The sequence below is a fragment of the Macrotis lagotis genome, chromosome 1 (assembly GCF_037893015.1).
Source record: "Macrotis lagotis isolate mMagLag1 chromosome 1, bilby.v1.9.chrom.fasta, whole genome shotgun sequence".
In the NCBI taxonomy this organism is placed as follows: domain Eukaryota; kingdom Metazoa; phylum Chordata; class Mammalia; order Peramelemorphia; family Peramelidae; genus Macrotis; species Macrotis lagotis.
Window position 1 is genome coordinate 602,254,336 of NC_133658.1, and position 11,112 is coordinate 602,265,447.

At 32.4% G+C, this 11,112-nt stretch overlaps 1 long non-coding RNA gene across 1 annotated transcript in view; it reads left to right on the forward strand.

Annotated features, from left to right (window-relative positions):
• Positions 1-8,840, forward strand: part of LOC141521847 (uncharacterized) — a 91,305-nt gene extending 82,465 nt beyond the window's left edge. The window contains exons 2-3 of the long non-coding RNA XR_012478071.1: positions 3,104-3,190; positions 6,413-8,840. This is a non-coding gene — a long non-coding RNA (uncharacterized LOC141521847). The remainder of the gene's footprint in view (positions 1-3,103; positions 3,191-6,412) is intronic.
• The last annotated feature ends 2,272 nt before the right edge of the window (positions 8,841-11,112 follow it).

Sequence of the window (11,112 nt, forward strand, 5' to 3'; positions counted from 1 at the left end):
TAACTCTGACCTCACTTTATCTGAATTAAGGGGAAAATGCTTACTTATACAGTAGCTAGAGGGAGATAGGGGAGTGTGGTAATGTTTATAAAAATGGGCAATAATATAATAACCAGAAGCATTCTGGGGATATGGGATTCACTGGATTTTTAACCTTTTAAGCTATAGGGGACCTTAGAGATCATTTATTTTAATCCCTTCATGTACTAGGCGATATAACTATTGCCCTGATAGGCAAAGTAACTTCTCTTTCAAGGTTATATAGCTGAAATGTACCTGATTTAGGATTCTAACATCCTTCTGACTTCAAATTCCTGTTCTTTCTAGTAGTCTAACTTTTTTTTGTAGAAATCTGCTTGCATTGTTTCAAGAACATTTGTTCAATTCCCATATCCAACATAAAATAAAGAGGAAAATATAACTTACAGACAAGAGAGAAAGAATAATTCTGATTAGGTTGATTGGAAATGTTTCTTCAGTAACTTCCCTTAGAATCATTTCTATAATTATAATATTAAATAAGATAAATACTTTCAATAGTTCTTTCCCCCAGAATGTTCAGGAAAAGTAAATAGAATTTTACGTTTGGAATTCAGTTGTTTACATTGGCAAGTGACTCATACGAACACCAGTTGATATTGATTTGAGGTACTCACTGTTTGGAGTATCTAGTAAGCTAGAATGTCTTGTATTTATAAATATACTGGCAGTGAAATGTTTTGATTAAATACTTAAAGCTCTATATGGGACAAGGCAAGAACAAATAACATAATATGGAATATATTTTTACATTTTCTATATAAAGTGATTTTTTTGCATAAAATGGTTGACAGTAAAATATTACATATATTTTACTACCTTGAAGCAGATTTCTTTTCCCTCATTCTAATGACTTCAAATTTTGCAAAATTTGTACTTGTCTATACAAGACAAGGTCTATGCATAAATTTCCAAAAATCATGAAAGCTAGGAAAGCAGAAATCTTAGAAGGTAAAATATTAGATAAGGGGGTTAAATATCAGAGATTGTCATCCCTTATCCTGAATTATATTTTTCTATTAAGGGCAACACCGTTCTTCTAGTTTCTCAAGTTGGCAATATTAGGATAATTCAAGATTTCTTACTTTCCTTCACTTCTCCTGCTCTACCCCTCTGTTCATTTAGAATTGACTGGCAAGTCTTGTAAAAATTATTTCAACAGCAACTCTCACATTCTTATCTGCAGTTTCCTCACATTACCATTACATCATTTATGGTCCTTTTTTTTGATTGCTTGTTTGCTTTTAAGTTTATTTTAAACTTAAATCAAAAGAGGAAAAGAAATTTTAAAAAATTGTGTTGCATATAGCAAAACATAAGAATGGATTGTAGGTTTATTTTTGTTCCCTGCTGTGCACTTTTTATATTTTTTCCCCTTCCCCATTCCCTCACCCTGAAGGAATATGGATACACATACATATGCACACACACACACACACACACACACACACACACACACACACACACACTTATATAACCAGTTTACATCTTATCATCTCTTGATGGATCATTTCATCATCCTTCTGTTAGGACTCTATCCTGTCTCTCCCCTCTCCCTTTTGCTCTTCACATAGTTGCCAAAGAAATATTCCTAAAGGCGAGGTCTGACCATACCATTTCCTTGTTCTACTCTGACTTTTTGTCCCCTAGGATAAATTTTAAACTTTTGGATACTTAAAGTCCTTCAAAACCTGTCTCTAACCTACCATTCTATACCTTCCATGCATAAGTCCTCTTCACATATTGCACATTCAAGTTAATTGACCTCCTTTCTGTTTCTCTTCAATAGTATTTCATCTCTTATCACTAGGCTTTGCCCAGGGCATATAATCTTCTTGTCCGGAATAGCTTCACTGTTCACCTCTTTGAACTTGACTCTTAGAACTCTTAGTTTCTTTCAAAGTTCAGTTCAATACCACATCATTCTGAAGTCTTCTATAAACTCCCAAGCTGCTAATGACAAATTTAACATATTTTTCTCTTGAGAGATATATTTTATGTGTCTAATAATGCTAATAATTTCATATGCAATTTATATAAATTATATGTGTAATACATATATACATATATATATATATACATGTATATATGTAATAGGGCTATGAGGAGAATGCCCAGTCCTTAGAGCATGCTCAGATTTCTCTTTCCTGTTGGGTTGTAAGTAGCACTATTTCATATAGCTGCATTATTTTTAATGTATAGTGTCTGAGTACTGCCAAGAAAACTGAGTAGTTAAATGACTTGTTTGTCACTAAAAATCATAAAGTCAAAAAGTGTGAGAGGAATGATTTAAACACAGATCTTTTATAGTTTCCAGGGTAATTCACTAGACCACTTTGTACCTTATTTAGAGATTGATGAATAAATATTTATTTATTGATAGAGTAAGCCAAAGAACCAAAATTCAAGTAGACAGATGATTTGGATCAAGATACCAGAAATAAGAATACAAATTCTGAAGCAAAGTGTATTTCAGTTAGTGTTCTAATATACTCACACATGGCAAAGTATTTGATAAAAAGGAAAGCTAGGTGGAGGCCAGTGTTTTACGTGGTGGAAGTGCCTTACTTGTTTGGAAAGACAGCAATAGTCTCAAGTAGTTCTGACATGCACACAATCACATGAGAATTTGTTGAAGGAAATGGGCTTATTTAACCTTAGTCTAGAAAAAAGATTTTTTTTTTGGGGGGGGAGATGAGGTATATGACAGCTATCTTTAATGACTTGGAGAGGAAATTCATGTGATGGAGGGATTAGAATAATTCAGTATCGACTCAATAGGGAATAACCAGGAAGGAGTAAATGAAAGCAATTTAAAAAATTAAATGCATCCTAACAGAACTATCTCATGGTATAATGGGTTGATTCAAGAGGTAATTGGCTTTACTTTCTTGTTATATTCAGGGATATGCTGAATGAACAATTGTGGAACAATATATCATGCTGTACCTGGAAGTCATTTCATGTTATAGCCTTGGTAAAGTGGCCACTGATGCCCTGCCTAACACTCAAATTCATGAACAAGAAATAGGTGTTGTGTTTTGTTTGCTTTTTGTTTAACTAGGTTTTCTCAGAATCCCATGGGAAATGCTCCGGACAATATGATTCATCATCCAGATCAGGTGTTCCCTTTTGAGAACATTTAACAGAGGTAAGTAGCAAGGGCATTTGAATTATATGCACATGTCCTGATGCACATTTGGTGAACTGGCACATTTTAAACAAACAATTAGATCACATAAATGAATGCTACCAAATCCTTTATATCATGATTCTTTCCCTCCAGAACCTCAGAAAAGATCATCATTGATTTTTTTAATTATAAAAATTATTTTATTTGTTTTCCAATTATATACAATAGTAATTTCTACCTATCTTTCTTGTAAGGTTTTGAATTTTGCAGTTTTTTGCTGACCCTCCCTTCTCTCCCTCTTCCCTCCTCCCACACCCCATAGAAGGTAGTCTGATAATCTTTACCTTGTTTCCATGCTATACATTGCTAAAAAATTGCACATGCTGAGAGAAGAATCAATATCCTTGAGGAAAAAATAAAATATTAGAGATATTAGAGATAGCAAAATTTTGTTGTAGATAAGGCAATCTCCTTTTTTTAATTGAAGGGGGGCAGCAAGGTGGTGCAGTCGATAGAACACTGGCCCTGGAATCAGGAGGACATGAGTTCAAATCCAGCCTCAGACACTTAATAATAATCATCTGTGTTACCTTTGGCAAAACATTTAATCCCATTGCTTTAAATAAATAAAGAAAAGGGATTTTAAAAATTGAGGCAATAGTCTTTGGTCTTTGTTTAAATCCACAGTTCTTTCTCTGGATACACATGGTATTCTCCTCCCAGATACCTTAAAATTGTTCCTGATTATTGCACTGATGGAATGAGCAAGTCCATTAAGTTTGAAAAGTTAATCATTGATACTAAAAAGATTAATCATTCACTGACAAAATCATTACTTTTGGAGTAAATAGCAGCTAAGTGTTTCTGAAGAAAAGCAAGGGAAAATAAAGATCCACACTTTTAAAAACTATCACTTTAGTCTTAGGGGTTTAATTTGTCAGCTAAAGTAATTATAATATTGTCTCATTGTCTACATTATTCCATGTAATAATCCATATGTCATTAAACACTGTCGGGGATATAAATATGAATAATGGCAGGAAAAGATACATTACATTTCAGAGAAATATCATAAAATCAGAAATTATACATTATTTTTAAAACTAAGAATTGCATATATATTTAAAATTAAAACAAACATTTCATATTTTTAAATCCTATTTCATATGTGGTATATTTTCCTTTTCTTTTCCCATCTCATCTTAAAAACTTTTTTTTGTCATGGTCTCATAGATTTAAAACTGGAAGGAATCATTGAGGTCATTGAGTCCTATGTCTTCGTTTTAGAACTGATAAAAATGAGACTGTGATATTAAATGAATTGTTCAGAATCACACAGAAAACATTTGAAGAAAGATTTGAATTCAGTTCTTCCCACATCTTAGAGTATCTGCTTTTTTCTCTCTATTTCTTTATCAATTTTGTATTTCACCTACTCTCATTTAATCAGTGACATTTTAGCACAATTTCAGTTATTAAGATTAAGGTCAGTAGTCTATGACTTTCATTCAAAGGGTCATTTTCCATAAGAATTTGCATTATTTATCTTCTCTGTTGTTTTTTTAAATAGTAAAATGCATCTAAGACTCACCTGGATGATATTGGGTAGTAGTAAAGTATGCTTACAAATATTCCAAGCTATTGATGCAATTATTTAAATATAAGTGGATCTGACTTGTCCTTTATATAAGAAATCTATGTTAACTCACAATGCAGAGGAGATTTGAAACTCAGTAACTGCCTCCTCTTGCTGCTGATGTTCAATTTCTACAAAATCTGAAAGAATTTTCTTTTTTTTTTAGGTTTTTTTTTTGCAAGGCAAGTGGGGTTAAGTGGCTTGCCCAAGGCCACACAGCTAGTTAATTATGAAGTGTCTGACACCGGATTTGAACCCAGGTACTCCTGACTCCAAGGCCGGTGTTTTATCCACTACACCACCTAGCCGCCCCAAGAATTTTCTATGAGACTATGAAAAACAAATGCACTCTCACCAATAAAGCAAGCTAATTAACATACCATCATTTGAGCCATTCCATTTTCACTAAGCTTTAATCAAGAGAGGGTTATTTCATGGCAAGTACTGTCAGTCCATCAATAGCAAAGGGAATCTCTTTAACTGACTTATTCTTTTTATTTCTATTTATTTGTAAATTCTTATAATGAAACATTGCACTGCCTTTGGAGCTGACATCTCTGAATTACATTGACTGTTTGCTTTCTTCAGTTGCATTTATTTGGCCTTTATTATCCATAAACTTGGGAATGAAATAAATATGATTATTTATTTGATTTCAAAGTAGATGGGTTTGGAAAACTTGTTCTTTGATTTGTAAACCAAAGCAACCTTATAAAGACTCTAATGAAAACCTGGGAAGAAGATTCTTGACTTTAAGAAAAAGACAAATATCTATTCATATATTCAAGAATGCCCTGAGGACAATTCTGCTATCAGTCATGTACAAACAGACTAAAGAACCTATCTTTTCATATATCCTTCCTTTAGCCTAAAGGGGCATTAATCTTTATAGTTTCATGAATGTGGATTGCCAAGGAAACCCCAAACATTATCTGTAACATCCTGATAAGACTTGCACTGTGTACAGAACAAGGAATCACTATCTCTAAAATATCCATAGAAACTCTAGGAGACATTTATAGTGACATATTTTTACATATCCACACAATCAATTGTATTAACCATAAAATTGTCCATATTTCCATTAAAATGACAAAGACTTTGAATCTTAAAATATTTAAATGACACTTTCAAAATTAAAATGTTTTATTGTATACCCTAACAGCTATATGGGGGTGATGATCAACCTTAATCGACTTGCTCATTTCATCAGTGCAACAATCAGGGACAATTTTAGGGTATCTGTGATGGAGAATACCATCTATATCCAAAGAAAGAATTGTGTAGTTTAAACAAAGACCAAAGACTATTGCCTTTAATTTATATATTTTTTTAAAAAGGTATCTTATGTCATTTTGCTATTTCTTATGTGTTTTTTTTCTTAAGGATATACTCTCTCTCTCTCTCTCAATGCATTCAGTTGTGATCAATGTATAGCATGAAAACAATGGAAATACTATCAGACTGCCTTCTGTGGAGGGTGGGGGGAAGGAAGTGAGATTAGGGGAAAAGTTATGAAATTCAAAATCAAATAAATAAATTTTTAAAGGATTAAAATGTTTTAATGATGGTTTTCTAATTAAATCAAATATTTCTCTAAAAAGGACTATAAGAGACTTCCAGAGCAAAGATGATGGCATGAAGCTAACCTGCTCCCAGAGATTTTCCCTACCAAAGATAGATGAAGTCTGTACTCTGACATTCAAGCTACAGATGCCACCAAGAAAAAGAGAAGATTCAAAGAAGTTTTCAAGAGAAGATATTGTGGAGGATCTTTAGTGTGTCTGTCTCTTTGGGGGAAAGGGGAAATAAAACCAAGGAAGTGGGAGAGCGGGGAAAGCCAGCAGGAGGCTCTTAGTCACGGTGAAATCCATGTCCCAAAAGCCTGACAATAGCAGAGGTCCTGGAAGTTAGATAGAAAGCCAGCCAGAAGGATCCCAACCCCAAACAAAGTTTGAACCCTAGGAACACCAGGTTAAAAGACAGGACTGGGTCGGGAACAAACTACAGCTAAGTCAGAATCTGGATATAAAGGAAGAAACAAACATTTGCAAAGACAAGGCCTGTATTACATAGGCAACATCTTGGCCAACAACAAGCCAGGGATCAGATCCAAAGCCCAGTAAAAAATAGCTTGGATATATACTCCCTATACCCAGGAGCAGAGCTAAAACAACAAAGATGAGCAGAAAACCTAAAAGAGTACTGACTGCAGAAAACTACTTTACAATCAAAGATGAGAACAATGCCATGTTTGAACAAGAAATCAGTGAAAAATTAATCATAAGGGAAGTATCAAAACAGTCTATAAATTGGACTCAGATACAAAAGGTCATTGAAGAGCTTAAAAAAGAATTTAAAAACCAAAGAATAGAGGAAGAATAAAAATGGATAAAAGAGTCATGCAAGAAAATTATGAAAAATTTACCAAAGGAATCAACTCCATTAAAAGTAAAAATAATCAACAGGAAATGTAAACACAAAAGCTAATTGAAGAAAAATAAAATCCCAAATATTAGAATTGAACAAATAGAGGGCAATGAATCTATAAAACTACAAAATCCCATCAAATAAAATAAAAGGCTGAAAAAAATGAAGGAAATTTAAAGTACCTTTTAGGGAAAATGAATGATCAGGAAAATAGATCCAGAAGAGACAATCTAATGAATAATCAGACTACTAGAAAGCCTAGAACAAAAGAAGAACCTGGAAAACATCATGCAGGAAATTATAAAGGAAAGCTGTCCAAACATACTAGAGCAATAAAACAATATAATCCTTGAAAGAATCCATAGAACCCTTCCAGATAGAGACCACAGGATCAAAACTCCAAGTGTTATAGTCAAATTCTAGAACTCTCAAATAAAGGGGGGAATATTTCAAGCAGCAAAAAAAAAAAAAAAAAACCAGTTCAAATACAAAGAAAGCACAGGATCTATCAGCCTCAACATTAAAACATAGGAAGCCCTGGAATACCATACATCAGAGAGCATAGGACCTGAGATTATAACCCAAAATGTACTATACTTCAAAATTCAACATATACTTTCAGGGGAAAAGATGGACATTCAATGAAATAGAGAACTCCTGAATTTTCTGACACAAAGACCAGCACTGAATAGAGAATTCAATTTCTAAATACATAGCTCAATAGTTGCATAAAAACATAAATGAAAAGGGAAAGATAAAACAAAACAAATGTTGGTCAAGATCATTAAATTGGACAACCATGGAAAGGAAAATATAACACTTCTAATTCTTTAGATCTTTATTTGTCTAAGGATAATTAAAAGGTCAGATAAAATGCAAGAGAATGGACTTAGAGGATATGCATATAGTTGGGATTTATCTCTCAACTGAAGAGGTCCATGATGACAACACTATGTTTCAGACAAAAAGTCCAGAAAAAAAAGCAGTGGTGTTAACTTTAAACTTCTGTCACATTATTCTTCGATCTACTTTAATTCTACTGTGCTTAGCACTTACTCCAATGAAGCATCATAAACTTCAAGGACCTGAGTCAGTGTCTCTGTAATTTACAATCATTTGTAAAGTTCTCAGGTGAGACCTCCAGTGACTCCCACTACTTAGAGATCTTTGATTCTTGCAGTTAATTAGATCAGGGTTTGACTTAACTTAAAGGGGTTAAATAACCTGAGTGGAGAGGGGGGAGATAAAGTGTGAGAGAAAGTAGGCCTGGGGGCAGGGGCACAAATAATTCAAGAAATGATATGACTTTGATGATATTTTGGCTCATGAGGAGGATTGTGGGTACTTGGAGGATACCTGTAAAGGGGGGGGTAAGGTAGAAATGATTATCATTATAATTTGATATAATTTGAGACAATGCTACTTATCAAGCAATCAAGCAAACAATCTTTGATGATACCTTAATAACAATATTAGCTTAAAAACAATCAATAATGAAATTGATTGATGATACCTGATTAATAGTATGAGAGCAATAAATAACATCAAGTTAAAGAGGTATAAAGATGTATAATTTTAGAGGCAAAGAAGGGAGAATGTGAATCTGGAGTAAATTCTATTCAATATATTTATCCCAGATAGGGAATGAGATACATTTCCACTTGGGTTCAAAAAATCTAACAATCTTTAGGGAAGGGGGGGACTGGGAAAGGAAAAAATAAGAGAAGGGACTGATAAAAGGAGAGGAAAGGTATGAGTGAAAATAAACTGAAAGTTAAATTTTTAAAAAGAAAAATCAAAGGGTAGAGTTAGTAGAATTTTAGTGAGAAGAAATAAGAGAAAAGGAGAGGAAAAATATAAATGGAAAAAGAGCACAGAGAGAATTACAAGAATTATTAATCTTAACTTAAAGTGAATGGGATGAACTGACCCATAAGACACAAACAGATAGCAGAATGGATTAAAAACCAGAATCCTTCAAGAGACATTTGAAGCAGAGAGATACACAGAGGTAAAGATATAAGGCTGGAGTAAAATATATTATGCCTTAGCTGAAGGAAAAATATTCAGTTGTAGTGATCTTAATCTCAGATAAAATAAAAGTAAAAATCAATTTCATTAAAAGGGATAAGGAAGGAAACTACATCTTAAAAGTTACCATTAATAATGAAACTATATCATTACTAAACATGTATGCACTTAGTGGTACAGCATCTGAATTTCTAGAGGAAAATCTAAGTGAATTACAAGGAGATAAAACTTTAATAATAGGAGACCTCAATCTCCCTCTCTCAGAACTACATAAATCTAATAACAAAATAAACAAGAATGAAGTTAAGAAGGTGAATGAAATCTTATGATTAAAATCTTCGAAACCAGATATGATAGATCTCTGGAGAAAACTTAATGGGGATAGAAAAAATACACCTTTTTCTCAGCAGTATATGGCACCTATACCAAAATTGACCATGTACCAGGACACGACAACCTTAGAATCAAATGTAGAAAGGCAGAAATAATAGACTCACTTCTCAGATGATGATGATACAATAAAAATTATATTTCGTAAAGGGTCATGGAAAGTTAAACCAAGAACTAATTCGAAATTAAATTACTTTATCAAATAGCAAATAATAGAAATAATCAATAATAATATTCAGAAAATGATGATAATAATGAGACATCATACCAAAATTTATGCTATGCATCCAAGGCAGTTTTTAGGGAAACTTTATACCTCAAAATGTCTATATGAATAAAGTAGAGAAAGAGAAGACCAATGAATTAGGCATGCAACTAAAAAAGAAAATTAAAGATGCCCAATTAAATACCAAATTAGATATCCTGAAAATCAAGGGAGAGTTTAACAAAATTGAAAGAAAGAAAATCATTGATCTCATAAATAAAACTAAGAGTTCATTTTATGAAGAAGCTGATAAAATAATCAAACCTTTGATTAATCTGATAAAAAAAGAAAGAAGATAATCATATTATCAGTATCAACAATGGAAAGAGTAAACTAAACACCAATGAGGAGGAAGTTAAAGAGATAATTCAGAAATACTTTTTCCAAACTGTATGCTAATAAATTGGATAACCTGAGTGAGATGGATGACTATTTGCAAAATGCAAACTGTCCAGATTAACATAAGAGGAAATAAATTACTTAAAGAACCACATTTCAGGAAAAGTAATTGAAGAAAAAGTCTCCAGTTCCAGATGGACTTACAAGTGAATTCTAGCAAACATTTAAGAAGCAATTAATTCTTATTCCACATGAACTATTTTTAAAAATAGGAGAGGAAAGAGTTCTGTCAAGCTCCTTTTATGACCAATATGGTGCTGATACCTAAACAAGGAAGAATCAATATAAACAAAGAAAATTATATATATATATATATATATATATATATATATATATATATATATATAAATATTGAGGCAAAAACCTTAAATAAAATTTTAGCAACAGTACAACAACATGTTATTACTAGGATAATATACCATGATTATGTAGGTTTTATACCAGGTAGGCATGGGTAGTTAAACATTAGGAAAACACTCAATATGATTAAACATATCAATAGCAAAACTGACAGAATCAAATTATTATCTGAATAAATGATGAAAAAGCATTTGATAAAATGCAACCTCTAATGCTATTAAAAACTCTAGAAAGTTTAGGAATAAATGGAGTATTCCTTAAAATAACAAATATTCTCCATATAAAATCATCAACAAATATTATATTTAATGGGAATAAACTCAGAGCATTTCCAATAAAATCAGGGGTGAAACCAGGATGCCCATTATCACCATTAGTATCCAATATAATATTAGAAATGGTAGCTGTAGCCATAAGAGAAGAAAAATA